Source organism: Oxyura jamaicensis, chromosome 1 (assembly GCF_011077185.1).
Source record: "Oxyura jamaicensis isolate SHBP4307 breed ruddy duck chromosome 1, BPBGC_Ojam_1.0, whole genome shotgun sequence".
In the NCBI taxonomy this organism is placed as follows: domain Eukaryota; kingdom Metazoa; phylum Chordata; class Aves; order Anseriformes; family Anatidae; genus Oxyura; species Oxyura jamaicensis.
The window spans coordinates 71,093,076-71,109,648 of record NC_048893.1 but is presented as its reverse complement, the minus strand read 5'-3'; the positions used below and the strand labels follow the sequence as shown (position 1 = coordinate 71,109,648).

Here is a 16,573-nt window from a genome sequence, read left to right as displayed (position 1 = left end):
ACTCTCTCTAAGCCAAACTTGTGAAATTCAAAGGAATCTGTATTTGCAAATATATCTGCAAAAGCAGAAGAGCTGACTATAGCAGGCTTAATATACTGAAGATTGTATGTCAGTTTAGAAAGGTACAAAAATAATTAAGAAATTGATAGGTACAATGGGCTTCAAGTTGTATCAGGCAACTCATAGGCTTGAATATCTCAGCTAATACACATTGAGCCATTGCAGGTATCATATTATTCTGAGTTAGTACTTCTGTAGTTCTCTGTGGGTATCTGTTTTGTGAGGACCTTTCTTACCTGCCCTCTGCCATGTGATAACAGAATCACAGAATCATCTAGGTAGGAAGAGACCTCCAAGATCACCAAGTCCAACCTCTGACCTAACACTAACAAGTCCTCCACTAAACCATATCTCTAAGCTCTACATCTAAACATCTTTTAAAGACTTCCAGGGATGGTGACTCAACCACTTCCCTGGGCAGCCAATTCCAATGCCTCACAACCATTTCAGTATAGAAGTTTTTCCTAATATCCAACCTAAACCTCCCCAGCACAACTTTAGCCTATTCCCTCTCGTCCTGTAGCTCTGCTTGGGGTTGTTGTGCCCCAGGTGCAGGACCCGGCACTTGGCCTTGTTGAACTTCATACCGTTGGCCTCAGCCCATCAGTCTAGCCTCTCCAGATCCTCCTGCAGAGCCTTCCTACCCTCAAGCAGATCGACACGCACCTAACTTGGTGTCGTCTGCAAACTTACTGAGGGTGCACTCAATCCACTCATCCAAATCATCAATAGAGCTATTAAAGAGAACTGGGACACCAACTGCTTCTGAAATGCAGCCAGTCTTGAAAGTAGAGCATCTACATTCATACAGAATTGCAATCTAAATTAGTCCTAGTTTGGGCTAGCTCAGGAGTCTCCAGTCATTCAAGCTTTCCACAGACAGTACAGCTGAAAACATAGAAAAAGTGAATGGGCCATTCTACTTATTCTCAGATAACATGGTAGATAATTAAATTGGAACGCAATGCACTTAAAATTGTAGAAGGAAATTTTTGAAAGCAGTTTCGTCATGTATAGTGATGAAATAGAATCTTTAAGACAGTTTAATAAAATCTAAAATCATTTGTTTATATGGTTAATGAGAATCTATGGAACTGTTTTGGGTATGATGTGAAAATTATTGTGCAAACAGTTGTGTGTCAAAGCTTAAGCTAATTATTAAGACAACCATCTGATAAATCACTAAAGTATGTTAAGAACATGTATGGTTTCATTCAAGGTAATGGAACCATTCATGCTTAGAGATGTTATACATTTGTTTTACTGGCTCAGGAACCAGTCGTTCAATGGCAGAAGATAACACAGCTATGGGAAGATTCTTTCAAAGGTGTCTGTTTTGTCTTTCTTGTACTTTTCCCTGAAATTAATAGCACAAATTACTGTCAAAGGCAGAACTTTACATGAGATGAATTACTGATCTGGTCAAATAGGTAGTTTGTTTTTGTCTTTAACTAACAGTTTTGTGATGGCAGTCTTGTTTTTCCTTTTTCTTTAATGCCCACTGACAAAAAAGAAATTATGAGCCCTATCTTCTGCATGATCTGTTTGACCTTTAAAAATAGAAGTATCCACTAGAAAATGTAAATTATTAGAAATTTACGTACTATAAACAGATAATGAAGATTACCTTTTTAAAACATTAAGTAGCATTCACTTTTTTAAAAGTAGATGGGAAAGTAATTTCATTCTACAGCAATGATGTCACTAAGCTTGTAGCCCAAATGTTGTTCTCATTCTTGGCAAGTAACATTAAACAAAGAATGTATGGTTTTCAAATGCTGTTCAGTTTCAGTGAAAAGCATTTATGCAAACAAAAGCTGTTGTTGTGTCTATAAACTGTTGTTTATCTTTAGAATGGAGCCATGTTAATAGCTTTAATATGCTAAAATGTGAGATCCTAGATGCACAGAATAATCAAATTCTGATCATTTTGCTTCTTATCACTGTCATACTGTGATCTGAATTAGGACTATGTGCAAGAGAAAGAGATTTGAATGCTGAAGCTTCAGGTCTGAGTAAGTTGGGCACAAATTAGATACCATAGAAGTCTTCTGTATTTTTATTCTTTATATAAAGTATAGTTATGTTTTGAACTTTTAGCTGTATTTTCCGGAACATCTAGAGAAAAGATATGTACAATAGCTGTTGTGCTACATCAATATACAAGTTTATTCACCTGATTAAACTGAGATCTGTCTTGTAAGACAGGTGTATATTGAACAGACATCATGAGTCTTAGTTTAAAGTGGTTAAATGTCCTCATCCAAAATCATTCAAGTCGGTAGTGGGATCTTGATGCCTTTGGTACCTTTATTTTCTGATGAATGCTTATAATTTTATCAAAGGACATGATGGTGCAGATATGTAGAATTATCTTCGTATTCATTTTACAGAGAACAAACAAGGACTGAAATTGTTCAACTGAGAAAAGACTATGTATTAGTAATTATGAATATTTGATTAGATACGAAATAGAATGTACAGTGTATTCTTGTGATAGTTTGAGTGCCAACATTAATTTTCAGTTTTAGCTTTTCTGCTTTTACTTAAACATTAATACTTTATTATAAAATAGCACACAGTACCACTTTTGAATGGGTGGCCTTTTGTATGTTGGAAGTTATTCCCACAAGGATAACCAAAACAGGTTGTCAAGAGGTTGTGGAGTCTCCCTCTGAGTTACACAAAGGTTCTAGGTGACCGTGTTTTGAGAAGGGGGTTGGACAAGATGACCTCTTTGTCCCTTCCAAATTCAAGCATTCTGTAATTCAGTGACTTAATTTCCTGGCTCTTTTATTAATAAATAAATAAATAAATAAATAATAAAGGAAATAGCATAAGAAGTTGTAGCAGCATTCAGAGCTTTCTTTGTGAAGATACTCAGCAAATCACCATGAAAAAGTTTATAAGTTTTCAATGCAGAAAAGTTAATATGAATATGACATACAGAAATAAAAGGTGCAACATACTGATTTTCTCCCCTTCAGACTAGGCAGCCTAAACGTAGATGAGGAGCTTTGTGTAATTTAAGCGTAACTTTGCTGAGCTAATTGCTGAGCGCAGCATTAGCACAACAGTGCTAATTTACAACTAGTGTGGCCTGTAAGTCACCTTGTGTTCCTCAGGTGTCAAGACAGCAAAAAGGATTTTCAGATTTTCTGAACCATAATTATTGTCCTGTCAATCTAGCAGGATAATAAGGTATTACCCCATCATTTATACCTTGGGCCAGCAGAAGCATGCTTAGGATGCATCCGCTGACTCTCCTTAAAGTCACTGCCTTTCTTTCTTTGCCTTATTGCCATCCTCCTCCCCTCCATATTTGTATCACAGAATGACAGAATAGTCTAGTCTAGGTTGGAAGAGACCTCCAAGATCACCGAGTCCAACCTCTGACCTAACACTAACACGTCCTCCACTAAACCATATCCCTAAACTCTACATCTAAACGTCTTTTAAAGACCTCCACGGATGGTGACTCAACCACTTCCCTGGGCAGCCTATTCCAGTGACTAACAACCCGTTCAGTAAAGAAGTTCTTCCTAATATCCAACCTAAACCTCCGCTGGCGCAACTTTAGCCCATTCCCCCTCGTCCTGTCACCAGGCACGTGGGAGAATAGACCAACCCCCACCTCGCTACAGCCTCCCTTCAGGTACCTGTAGAGTGCAATAAGGTCACCCCTGAGCCTCCTCTTCTCCAGGCTAAACAGTCCCAGCTCCCTCAGCCGCTCCTCGTAGACTTGTTCTCCAGACCCTTCACCAGCTTCGTAGCCCTTCTCTGGACTCACTCGAGCACCTCCATGTCCTTCTTGTAGCGAGGGGCCCAAAACTGAACACAGTACTCGAGGTGCGGCCTCACCAGAGCCGAGTACAGGGGGACAATCACTTCCCTGGACCTGCTGGCCACGCTGTTTCTTATGCAAGCCAGGATGCTGCTGGCCTTCTTGGCCACCTCAGCACACTTCTGGCTCTTATTCAGCCGACTGTCAACCAATACTCCCAGGTCCTTCTCTGACAGGCAGCTTTCTAACCACACATCTCCCAGCCTGTAGCTCTGCTTGGGGTTGTTGTGCCCCAGGTGCAGGACCCGGCACTTGGCCTTGTTGAACTTCATACCGTTGGCCTCGGCCAATGGTCCAGCCTCTCCAGATCCTCCTGCAGAGCCTTCCTACCCTCGAGCAGATCGACACACGCACCTAACTTGGTGTCGTCTGCAAACTTGCTGAGGGCGCACTCGATCCCCTCGTCCAGATCATCGATGAAGATGTTAAAGAGGACTGGCCCCAGTACCGAGCCCTGGGGGACTCCACTAGTGACCGGCCTCCAACTGGATTTGACTCCATTCACCACAACTCTCTGGGCCCGGCCATCCAGCCAGCTCTTAACCCAACGAAGTGTATGCCAGTCCAAGCCATGAGCAGCCAGTTTCCTGAGGAGAATGCTGTGGGGGACGGTGTCAAACACCTTACTGAAGTCAAGGTAGACCACGTCCACAGCCTTTCCCTCATCCACTAAGCGTGTCACCTTGTCATAGAAGGAGATCAGGTTCGTCAAGCAGGACCTGCCCTTCATAAACCCATTCTGACTAGGCGTGATCGCCTGCTTGTCCTGCAACTGCCGCATGATGACACCCAAGATAATCTGCTCCATGAGCTTCCCTGGCACTGATGTTAAACTAACAGGCCTATAGTTCCCCAGGTCTACCCTCTGGCCCTTCTTGTAGATGGGCGTCACGTTTGCTAGCCGCCAGTCAAGTGGGACCTCCCCTGATAGCCAGGACTGCCGGTAAATGATCGAAAGCGGCTTGGCCAGCTCCTCCGCCAGTTCTGTCAGCACCCTCGGGTGGATCCCATCCGGCCCCATCGACTTGCGTACATCCAAATACTGTAGCAGGTCGCCAACCATTTCCTCATGGATTGTGGGGGTGACATTCTGCTCCCCATCCCCTTCCACCAGCTCAGGGTACTGGGCGTCCAGAGAACAACTGGTTTTGCTGTTAAAGACTGAGGCGAAGAAGCCGTTAAGCACCTCAGCTTTTTCCTCATCTCTGGTTACTAAGTTTCCCCCTGCATCCAGTAAAGGGTGGAGATTCTCCTTAGTCCTCCTTTTTGTGTTGATGTATTTATAAAAACATTTGTTGTTGTCCTTAACAGCAGTGGCCAGATTGAGCTCCAGATGAGCTTTGGCCTTTCTGATTTTGTCCCTGCACCGCCTCGCAGCATCCTTGTAGTCCCCCTGAGTGGCCTCCCCTCTTTTCCAAAGATTATAAACCCTCTTTTTTCTCCTAAGCTCGAGCCACAGCTCTCTGCTCAGCCAGGCCGGTCTTCTTCCACACCGGCTCGTCTTTGGGCACGTGGGGACAGACCACTCCTGAGCCACTAAGAATTCTTTCTTGAAGAGCGCCCAGCCCTCCTGGGCTCCTCTGTCTTTCAGAACCGCCTCCCAAGGGACTCTGCCAACCAGTGTCTTGAACAGCTCAAAGTCAGCCCTCCGGAATTCCAAGACAGCGGTTTTACTGATCCCCTTCCTGACTTCGCCGAGTATCGAGAACTCTACCATTTTGTGGTCACTCTGCCGAAGACAGCCCCCAACCAGCACGTCTCCCACCAGTCCTTCTCTGTTAGTGAACAGAAGGTCTAGCGGGGCACCTCCCCTGGTAGGCTCGCCAACCAGCTGCGTCAGGAAGTTATCTTCCACGCTCTCCAGAAACCTCCTGGACTGCTTTCTCTGGGCTGTGTTGTGCTTCCAGGATATGTCTGGGAAGTTAAAGTCCCCCACAAGAACAAGCGCTGATGATTTTGCAACTTCTGCCAGCTGCCTGTAGAACTCCTCATCTGTCCCCTCATCCTGGTTTGGTGGTCTATAACAGACCCCCACCAGGATGCTTCCCCTGTTGGCCTTTCCGCTGATCCTAACCCATAGCGACTCCACCTTGTCATTCCCAGCCTCGAGTTTGACGACATCAAAACACTCTCTAATATAGAGAGCCACTCCACCACCCCTTCCGTGCTGCCTGTCCCTTCTGAAGAGCCTATAGCCAGACATTGCAGCACTCCAGTCATGAGAGTGGTCCCACCACGTTTCCATGATGGCAACCAAGTCATAGCCTGCGTGCTGCACAATGGCTTCCAGCTTCTCCTGCTTGTTGCCCATGCTGCGTGCATTAGTGTAGATGCACTTCAGCTGAGCCTTAGCCTTCTCCCCCAGCCTTGCCACTGTTCCCCCTGGCACACCTCCAACTGGCTTTGTTTCATTCCCACCCCTCTTCTCACCTAGTTTAAAGCCCTCTCAATGAGCCCTGCCAGCTCCTGGGCCAGGATCCGTTTTCCCCTTGCGGACAGTTGGGACCCATCTGCAGCCATCATGCCAGGTGCCGAGTAGAGCGCCCCGTGGTCAAAGAACCCAAAACTTCTGTGTTGGCACCAGCCTCTGAGCCACGTGTTTATCAGGTGGGCTTTTTGTGTCCTCTCTGAACCATTCCCTGCCACTGTAGGAATGGACGAAAACACCACCTGTACTCTCACTCCATCCACTAACCGTCCCAGCCCCCTAAAGTCCTGTTTGATAGCCTTCAGGCTTCTCTCATCAGTGGTATCACTGCCAGCCTGGATTATCAGTAGCGGGTAGTAATCAGAGGGGTGAACCAGGTTGGGAAGACTTCTGGCAACATCCCTGACCCCAGCCCCAGGGAGGCAGCAGACTTCCCTACAGGTAGGGTCAGGCTGACAGATAGGACCCTCCGTTCCTCTGAGAAGGGAGTCGCCCACCACGATCACCCTTCTCTCCTTCTTGGTGGGAGCAGTCTTGAGGCATGGAGCAGACTTCCTCGCCCTAGGCTTCTTGGTTAACTTTTCTGTCACACCCTCATCCACTGCTGTCTCAAGCTCCAGGGCCTCAAACCTGTTGCATAAGGGCACCTGGGAAGGTGGGGCAGGCAGTGGGGGGAGTTTCCTGTAACGCCGAGCAGGGACCTGTCTCCACTCCTCCTCAACTCCTAGGTCCCCTCTCTCTGCCCGACAGTGACCGGGCAGGGGGTCCACCCCCATTAGGGGAGTCTCAGCCTGGTGCCTCTCCTTCAGGCCTTGCAGGGAGTTGTTCCACCAGTCTAATTTGCTCTTGATCCACCAGTCTAAGTTGCTCCACCAGTCTCAAGCCTTTTGTTTAATGCCTATCCAGACATTCTCCTGAAAAACAGGAAAAGATAGAATCTGTTTGTACTAAGATTATCAATATTCTTAAAACAAATAGTTGTAAGTATCTAACCCTTTCTCTATTGTAAGAATATTAAAAGCTTCTAATATTGATTTATTTCTGAATGAGACCAGAAAAAATGTTTTCTTCATGATGAACCAAATTCTGTGTAAATTTCTTAGTGTCCTCTCTGTCGCCAGAACAACCCCAGCTCTCTTCCACGTCCTTTGTGATTCCTGTACACACTTCACTAGATCTTTAGTATCACCGTAGTATGTTTTAAGTCTTTTATGTTCTCTAAATCTGTTGTCACCTACAATACTCTCTTTTCCCTTTCATGTTTCCTGCCTGCTGAATAGGAAAGAGGATGTGCCATAGCTAATTCAGGAGTATGGTTCTAATATTTATAGGCTGAAAATAAAGCCAAATGCAGCTAATAGTGAAAATGTTTCATTAACTTGTGGTAATTCCTCTTCTATTCCCTATTTTATAGTAGTAGTCATACAAAGTTATAACTTATCAGGCAAAATCTGAGGAGGTTTCTGAGCTCCTAGCATTTTTCCTTCACATTCTAACAATGATGGATTTATGAGCAACTGTTTAATTTACTTCCTCCTTGTATTCATTTTTAGTGCTGAAAAAATGAAAATAGTAATTGCAAATGCTTCTAGTGATTAGCCCTTTCCTTCTTCTAATATGTTTGTATTTAGTTATTTGGTTTTCTAAATAAATCAGCAAGCATCCTGTAGATTTTTGATTTGTTTCAGTCCCTGTGAAGAGCCTCCTAATTTTATAAGACTTCTTAAAATGTCCAATTAGGTGGTGGTCCCTGCTCTCAGCAGTGCAGAGACACAGGATCCAGTTATGTCTGCTCCTGCTTTGTTGGGTATCAGCTTCAACCAGATGGTGTCAACTGTGAAGGTAAAAGAACTAAAACCATTACCTCGATGATCAACATCCTTATTTCAAAAGAACAAGAATAGATCCAGTCAGAAGAGATCAGAATATGTTTATATCAGCAATGAAAGGAGTTGAAATCTTAAAAAGAAGACACAGTAGATCTTAAGCTTTTCCTTGTGAGCAAAGCCAAAATCAAATACCTGTGTTCTATTTTACTAGTAGATAATAATTGAGTAGCAGATAATAATTGATAAGACAGATGAAATAGAGTAAGATTCTTCAGCTTGTTGAGGACACAACTGACAGAAAGGTTGAAAGTTGTGTGTATCATTAGTGGCCTGGGAATAGTCAAGAAGGAAGAATTGTTCATTTTCTCCCAGAACAAAAACTAAATGGGCATCAGATGAAATGGGCTGGGATAGAGCTCATCACACTTGACTTTAGATGTATATAATGTGGACATCTGCTTCTGAGTTAGTCAGCCAAGGCACCTTTTTTTTCCTCTGGTTAAGAGAAATAAGCACTTCCAGGGCACAGTTCACCTCATATATTTTGTGTAGCTATTCTAGGATGAAATGTTACTCATAAGTGCCTTTTTCTCTCATCGACTGAAAAGGGGGTCTAGGTAAGTAGCTGTAATACAAACTTCAGAATATAAAGCAGATACTGATGATTGGTCAGATTAACACTAGCCTAGTGTGAAATACAAAATGAAAAAACTTACATTTGACATGTGTGGATGCCAAATACTCTTATGGATTCAAGACAAAGATGAAAAATTCACAAACTATGAGTCTATGAGTCTATCAGTAGCTAGAAAGTAGAAAGTTGCAGCCTGTGGCCAGGGGAGTCGTTAAGCCATATGTGGGTGGGATCCAGAGCAAGATAAACATTTCTGAAAGTTTGCTGCATTCAGTAAGTCACTACAGTTATAATCATCTGCTACTAGACCCAGTCAGGTGGTTGTTGGTCCTTTGCTTGCACTTGGCACAACTTCCTTCGGTTCTTAAGTACAGTGAATCAGCAGTTGTTAGTCCTGGTAGTCAAAATAGCTAACAGTCCTGTTAGTCAAAACGGCTAACGCTCTAAGAATAGAGAGGAGTAGCCACGTTTTGGGAGTGTGAGGACAAACCAACACCATTCTTTGTATCCTGATGCCCAAAATAATCAGTGGTTGAAGGTGCCCACAGATAGCTTTTGATCTCAGCTCTTGCCAGTAGTTTTATTTACTCTTTTTTGTTCTTTCTTTCTTTCCTGTAACGCCGAGCAGGGACCTGTCTCCACTCCTCCTCAACTCCTAGGTCCCCTCTCTCTGCCCGACAGTGACCGGGCAGGGGGTCCACCCCCATTAGGGGAGTCTCAGCCTGGTGCCTCTCCTTCAGGCCTTGCAGGGAGTTGCTCCACCAGTCTATCTCCCGCTCGCACTCCCTAATGGCCCTCAACCTCTCCACCACCTCCTTGAGCTCTGCCACCAGGCGGACCAGGTCATCCACCTGCTCGCACCTCACGCACACAGTATCTCCGCCTCCCTAGGATGGCAGCAGCAGGCTCTGGCACTCCCTGCACCCAGAGCCCTGCACTGCCGCATTTCTGAGCGGACACTCTGTCTGGGTGCCTACAGACTTTCTAGCGTGAGCTCTCTGCCTAGCGAGGACCATAGCGGCCTAGCTCGTGGTCGAAAGGCATCAGTTGAGGTGTTCTTAGGGGCGGGGGGATCGCTCTGCCCTCCCTGCCTGCGCAAACTGCCGCGCAAACTGACGCGCCCCGCCCTGTTTGCCCGTCCTGGTCGCCCGCGCTCCTGGTCGCCCGTGCTCCCCAGGGGCTGCTTTTGAACGGCCGGGGAGGGGGCTCTGGTGGCTCCGCCTACGCCTCGTCAGCGTCCCTCACGAGGGCTGCCGGGCTGTGGCTGCTCCCTCGCCTGCTTCGAGTGGCCTCGATGCCGGGGAAATAGCCCTGCCTGTCCCGATCCCCCGCTCCGCTGCAGAACGCGTCTGCCCTGGAGCCGATCGCCTCGGAAAGTTGTAAAAACATTACCTGTTGCATTTGGGAATTAAATAATTTATTAGCATTTGTAAATTGCTTCAAGTTCTATGTGGAAAATTAATGGAAACCTGACTAAATGTTATCTACCTAAGAGACTCAGTATGGCTTCTAAGCCCTGCTTTAGCAGACCTCAGAGTGATCTTTCAGAGGATCAATATATTTGTGGACAATGGCATTTAATGAAATCGTCACTGAAAGCTTTTAAGGAAATCAGCCACAGAACCAAAAAAAGATGGTCCTTGAATAGCTAAATAGTTAACTAAATATCAAATAAGGAGGATAATAGTACAAAGTCAATTTTACAGTAGACATTGGTCGCTGGTAAAGTTCAACGGTAGTCTGTGCTAAGATCTACTGTATTCAACATACATACAAATAACCTGGAAGTGGAGGTGAAGAGTGAGGGGGAAAAGTTTGTGAAAGATGCTCATTATTCAAGGTAAGTAGTTATTCAAAGTATAAAGGAGAAGAGAAAACTGTCAAGGACTTATAAACAGGGTAATAAAATGGGAGTTGAAATTCAGTGTAGATAGATGTGAAGTAATACACATGGTGAAAACAACTCCAGAGTTGTATGTAAAACTGAACCAGCTGTAACCACTCAAGAGCAAGATTCTGAGGTTACAGTCTTTAGCTTCATGAAAACATTGATTCATTGCTCAATGACATTCAAAGAATAAATCAACTGTTAGGCATTTCCAGGACTCAAAACAAAACAGAACACCATTATGCCACCCTGTGCATCTGTAGTTCAACCATGTTTTGAATACTGTGCAAGTTCTGATCCCTTGATCTTAGGAAGGAGTACATTAAAACTGGGAAAAGGTTCAGAGAAGGCAAAAAAAAAGGTTTTGTAGGTATGGATCAGTTTCTACTGAACGGATGGATTAGGAGGCGAGGCATTTTTAATTTGGAAAAAGGCGACTTAGAGGGCTGATGGCAGAGATCTACAGAATCCTAAGTTTCATGGATATAGTCTATGGGGGTCAGCTGTTCACTATCTCTTGTCATACAAGAACTAAGGTCCAACAAATGAATCAGCCACCTAAACATTATCTATGCTGTAAAGTTATGCGTAACTTGGTGGAGAGTGGACAAACAGAAGAGAAACCCACTGAAGATTATTAAATAGAAAAAGTCAATTGAGCTCAGGAAATGTTGTGGCCAGAATATAATTGGAGGCTGAGGCACTATTAAAGGGAAAGGCAAGTCTGCTCTGCTGCTTCTCTTGCTCTTCTCTGAGTATCCACTTATGGCTACTGTTAGAAAAAAAGATGCTAGGATAAGTGGACCCTTGTTTTGAATCTGTAGATGAATTTCTTCTCAGCTCCAGATGCTGAGCACTCATGCTCAGAATATTTGAAGTGCAAATAACATGTTTCTTTTTAAAAAACAATAAAGACAAAGGTTACCTAATGAGAGATCAGTAGGCATGAGGTATTCTGTGTTACTAGGCTGTATAGATATCAAAGAATGAACTTAGAGTTGATATTTTTAGAAAAGCCAGGGAGCCTGGATTCCAAATCTGACTAAATTGCAGAACATTTAGATACTTCATTGTATCTGATGTCCTTGAAAACTGGTGCATAAAATAGCAAGGAATATTAGAAAATTATTATTCCAGTTAAATTATATTGACTTCTGTACTTTAATTAGGTGTTCATCTCTTTTCTTACTGTCTAAGACTATTAAGCTGTTGTACATTCAATACAGGATCAGTAAAAACTCATGTTTCTGTTTTAAGTTTTCATCCCCAAAGCCTAGAAAGAGAAAAAAACAAAACAAAACAAACAAAAAAAGAGTTCAAAACCAATCTAATCTTAATAATGATTTTCCAGGAAACATGGCTGTTCCATAAATGTGCTCTGTTGTTCATTCAAGCAGAATAGTACTCTCTGCATTTGCTGATTCACTAAGGCTTTTATGACACTTCAGAATGTGTAACTCTTTATAATGTCTTTTTTTTGAAGAGTCAACTGTTGTTCTTTGTTCAGCTAAGACTCAACAAAAATTTATGTGCTTCCTTAATGCATATATTTCTTAAAACCTCAAACTAATCAATTTAAGGTCTAGAAGAATATTGCTGTCCAGTATTATATTAATGTTTTCAACTATTTCATCTGAGATTTTATGTATGAATGGACATTCCCAAAGCATATGCATTAGATTAACATTCAGTCCACCACAGCTACAGTGCATAACATTTTTAATGAATTCCAGGGATTTCAAAAGAGTATATTTTACATTATTAACTTCAGCTTAATGCTCTTATAGCAGTTAATCCCTTTTTTTATTATTATTATTCAACCTCATGAGATTTATACAGGTTTAGGACTTTGAAAATAATATTGTTATATTAACATAGAATCATAGAATCATAGAATCATAGAATATTCCGAGTTGGAAGGGACCCATAAAGATCATCAAGTCCAATTCCTTGCACCGCACAGGTCTACCCAAAAGTTTAGACCATGTGACTAAGTGCACAGTCCAAACGTTTCTTAAATTCAGACAGGCTTGGTGCAGCGACTACTTCACTGGGGAGCCTGTTCCAGTGCGCAACCACCCTCTCAGTGAAAAATCTCCTCCGGATATCTAATCTGAACTTCCCCTGCCTCAGCTTCACCCCGTTCCCGCAGGTCCTATCATTGATATTTATGGAGATAGGTCACCCGCCTCTCCACTCCCCCTCGCAAGGAAGTTGTAGACCGCGATGAGGTCCCCCCTCAGCCTCCTCTTCTCCAGGCTGAACAGGCCTAGTGACCTCAGCCACTCTTCATACGTCATCCCCTCCAGGCCCTTCACCATCTTCGTCGCCCTCCTCTGGACACTCTCCAACAGTTGAATGTCCTTTTTGTACTGTGGTGCCCAGAACTGCACACAGTACTCAAGGTGAGGCTGCACCAGCGCAGAGTAGAGCGGGACGATCACTTCACTTGCCATACTAGCAATGCCATGCTTGACGCACCCCAGGATACGGTTGGCCTTCCTGGCTGCCAGGGCACACTGCTGGCTCATATTCAACTTGCTGTCAACCACGACGCCCAGATCCCTCTCTGCGGAGCTGCACTCCAGCGTATCATCGCCCAGTCTGTATGTACGGCCAGGGTTGCCTCGTCCCAGGTGCAGGACCCAGCGCTTGCTTTTGTTAAACTTCATGTGGATGGTGATCGCTCAGTTCTCCAACCTGACCAGATCTCTCTGCAAGGCCTTTCCACCCTCATCTGAGTCTACAACTCCTCCAAGTTTGGTGCCATTGGCAAATTTGCTCATAACACTTTCTAGTCCTACATCTAAATAGTTTATAAAGACATTGAAGAGGACTGGCCCTAAGATAGAGCCTTAAGGGACCCCACTAGAGACCTTCCGCCAGCCTGATGTGGCCCCATTTACCACAATCCTTTGAGTCCTGCCCATCAGCCAATTGCTCACCCATTGTATGATGTTTTTGTTAAGCTGTATGCTGGACATTTTGTCCAGTAGAATCCTATGGGAAACCATGTCGAAAGCCTTGCTGAAGTCCAAAAAGATCACATCAGCTGGTTTCCCTTGGTCGACTAGACGGGTGATCTTACTGTTAAAGGAAATCAAATTGATTAGTCAGGACCTACCCCTCACAAACCCATGTTGGCTGGGACCAATGGTTGCCTTGTCCCCCAATATAGCCTCAAGAATAATCTTCTCCATAATTTTACCAGGCACTGACATGAGACTGACAGGCCTGTAGTTGCCAGGGTCTTCTTTCTTATCCTTCTTGAAAACTGGCACAACATTTGCCAGCTTCCAGTCTACTGGGACCTCTCCAGATTCCCAAGATCATTGAAAAACATAAATCTACTAACGAAGGGCTAAATAGTGAGTGAAGAAAAATCTCATAATTCACTGTCTATCCAGATGCTACCACACTGCCCATCATTAGCATGCCTCAGTTCATACTTAAATAAGTCTTTTAGTTATCAGACCAGCACTCTGCATTCTACCTAAGACTGTTTCTGACTGATTAGAAAATGAATACATATTTACATATCTAGTATACCTAGCAATCAGATTTCTGATAAAGTTAGAAATTTGTTCACTACAATAATGCATTTGCTTATATTATTTGTTGCTTGCAGTGTATATTGATTCACAATAATCATAACTTTCTGTAAGGGCAGCACATTAATTCTTAATGTCAGATTCATGTGCAGCATAACAATATGAGGTAGTAGACAACAGCCTTTTTTTTGGTCTACACATCTAGGAAATAATAAAGTGCAAAACTTCAAAAAATTCTTGAGTTGGAATAAGAAATAGTATTTCTCACATTTTGAATGAAGGAGGGAAAACTCACTAAGAATTTTGCTACTATTTTCTGTGTGTCCAAGAGTCAAGCCTAAAATACAAAAAATGTAGATCATCATGTTGTGCTTTTGATTTTTTTATTTCTTTCTCTGGCTCTAACAAATAATTTCATTAGCCAGTTTACTTGATGGCATCTAGCATTTTTAATACTTTAGTATATTACTCGAATCATAAGACAGAGTGCATCAGTTCCTGTATATTGGGCATTCATTCAGGAAGATGCTTAATGCAGTTTGTCACAATAAACAAGAGTTGTTGTGATCAATTAAGAGCATTATTCAAGTGCTTAAAAAGTTATGCTTATGTTTAAATTCCTTGCTGCATTTGAGATTTATTTCTTAAAGTAAATATAACTTTCCATATAACCAAACAGTTTCTGTTTTGCCAGCAGATAATATGTGTCTGGATCCAGGCAAATTGCCAAAAAGCATCTGCTATATTGTCTTTCTCACATTAAAAAATTGCTCTTAGTACTTCAGAGAGTTTCATATAGGCAAATATAAGCAGCAGAGATCAGGTTATGAAAGCCAAAGCCCTATTAGAATTAAAATTGACTAGGAACATCAAGGGCAACAAGAAAGGACTCTATAGGTACATTGGTGATAAAAAGCAAACTAGGGAAATTGGGCCCTCTCCAGAAGGAAATGGGAAACCTGTGATACAGAGAAGGCCAAGGTACTCAATGACGTTTTTTGCCTCAGTCTTCACCAACAAGAGCTCCAGCCATATAGCCTGGGCCCCAGAAGGCAAAGTCAGGGACTGGGAGAATGATGAACCAGCCAGGGTAGGAGAAGTTCAGGTTTGAGACCATCTAAGGAACCTAAAGGTGCACAAGTCCATGGGACCTGATGAGATATATCCACAGGTCCTGAGGGAACTGGCAGATGTAGTTGCTAAGCCATTATCCATCATATTTGAGAAGTTGTGGCAGTCTGGTGAAGTTTTTACTGACTGGAAGGGAAAAATAATACCTATTTTTAAAAAGGAAAAAAAAAAAAAAAAAAAAAAAAAGACCCAGGGAACTACAGGCCAATCAGTGTTACCTCTGTGCCTGGCAAGATCATGGAGTAGAGCCTCCTGGAAGCTGTGCTAAGGCACATAGAATATAAGGAGATGATTGGTGACAGCCAACATGGCTCCACCAAGGGTAGATCATGCCTGACAAATCTGGTGGCTTTCTATGGTGGGGTTATAGCATTGGTGGATAGGAGAAGAACAACTGACATCATCTACCTGGACTTGTGCAAAACATGTGGCACTGGCCCCTATGATATCCTTGTCTCTAATTTGGAAAGACATTTATTTGATTGATGGACCACTTGGTGGGTAAGGAATTGACTGGATGGTCGAACTCAAAGAGTTGTGGTCAACAGTTTAATATCCAAGTGGGGATGAGTGGTGTTACGCAGGGGTCAGTATTGGGACTGGTGCTATTTAGCATCTTTGTTGGTGACATGGACAGTGAAAGCTGAGTACCCTCAGCAAGTTTGCCAATGACACCAAGCTGCATGGTGTGGTCAACATGCTGTAGGGAGGGGTTCCCATACAGGGGGACCTTCACAGGCTTGAGAAGTGGGTCCATTCAAACCTCATGAAGTTCAACAGTAATATGTGCAAGGTCTGGCATTTTGTCCAGGACAATCCCAAGCATAAATACCGTCTGGGCAGAAAATTAATTGAGAACAGCTCCAAGGAGAAGGACCAGGGGGTGTTGGTGGATGAGAAGTTCAACATGAGCTGGCAATGTGCACTTGCAGCCCAGATAGCCAACCATATCCTGGGCTACATCAAAAGAAGTGTGGTCAGCAAGGCAAGGAATGTGATTCTCCCCCTCTGCTCTGCTCTTGTGGAGCCCTGCATTCAGCTCTGGAGCCCAGGCACAGGAAGGACATGGACCTATTAGAATGAATCCAGAGGAGGGCCATGAGGTTGATCAGAGAGCTGGAGCACCTCTCCTATGTAGACAGGCTGAGAGAGTTGGGGTCATTCAGCCTGGAGAAGATAAGGCTCCAGGGAGAGCAGATACTTCTTAT

The 16,573-nt window shown here is 43.5% G+C and overlaps 1 long non-coding RNA gene across 1 annotated transcript; it reads left to right on the top strand.

The window, feature by feature from the left end:
* Positions 1-7,214: 7,214 nt before the first annotated feature.
* LOC118155985 lies at positions 7,215-8,236 on the top strand. Its single transcript, XR_004746096.1, has 2 exons — positions 7,215-7,422; positions 8,073-8,236. It is a non-coding gene; the product is annotated as an uncharacterized LOC118155985 (long non-coding RNA).
* The last annotated feature ends 8,337 nt before the right edge of the window (positions 8,237-16,573 follow it).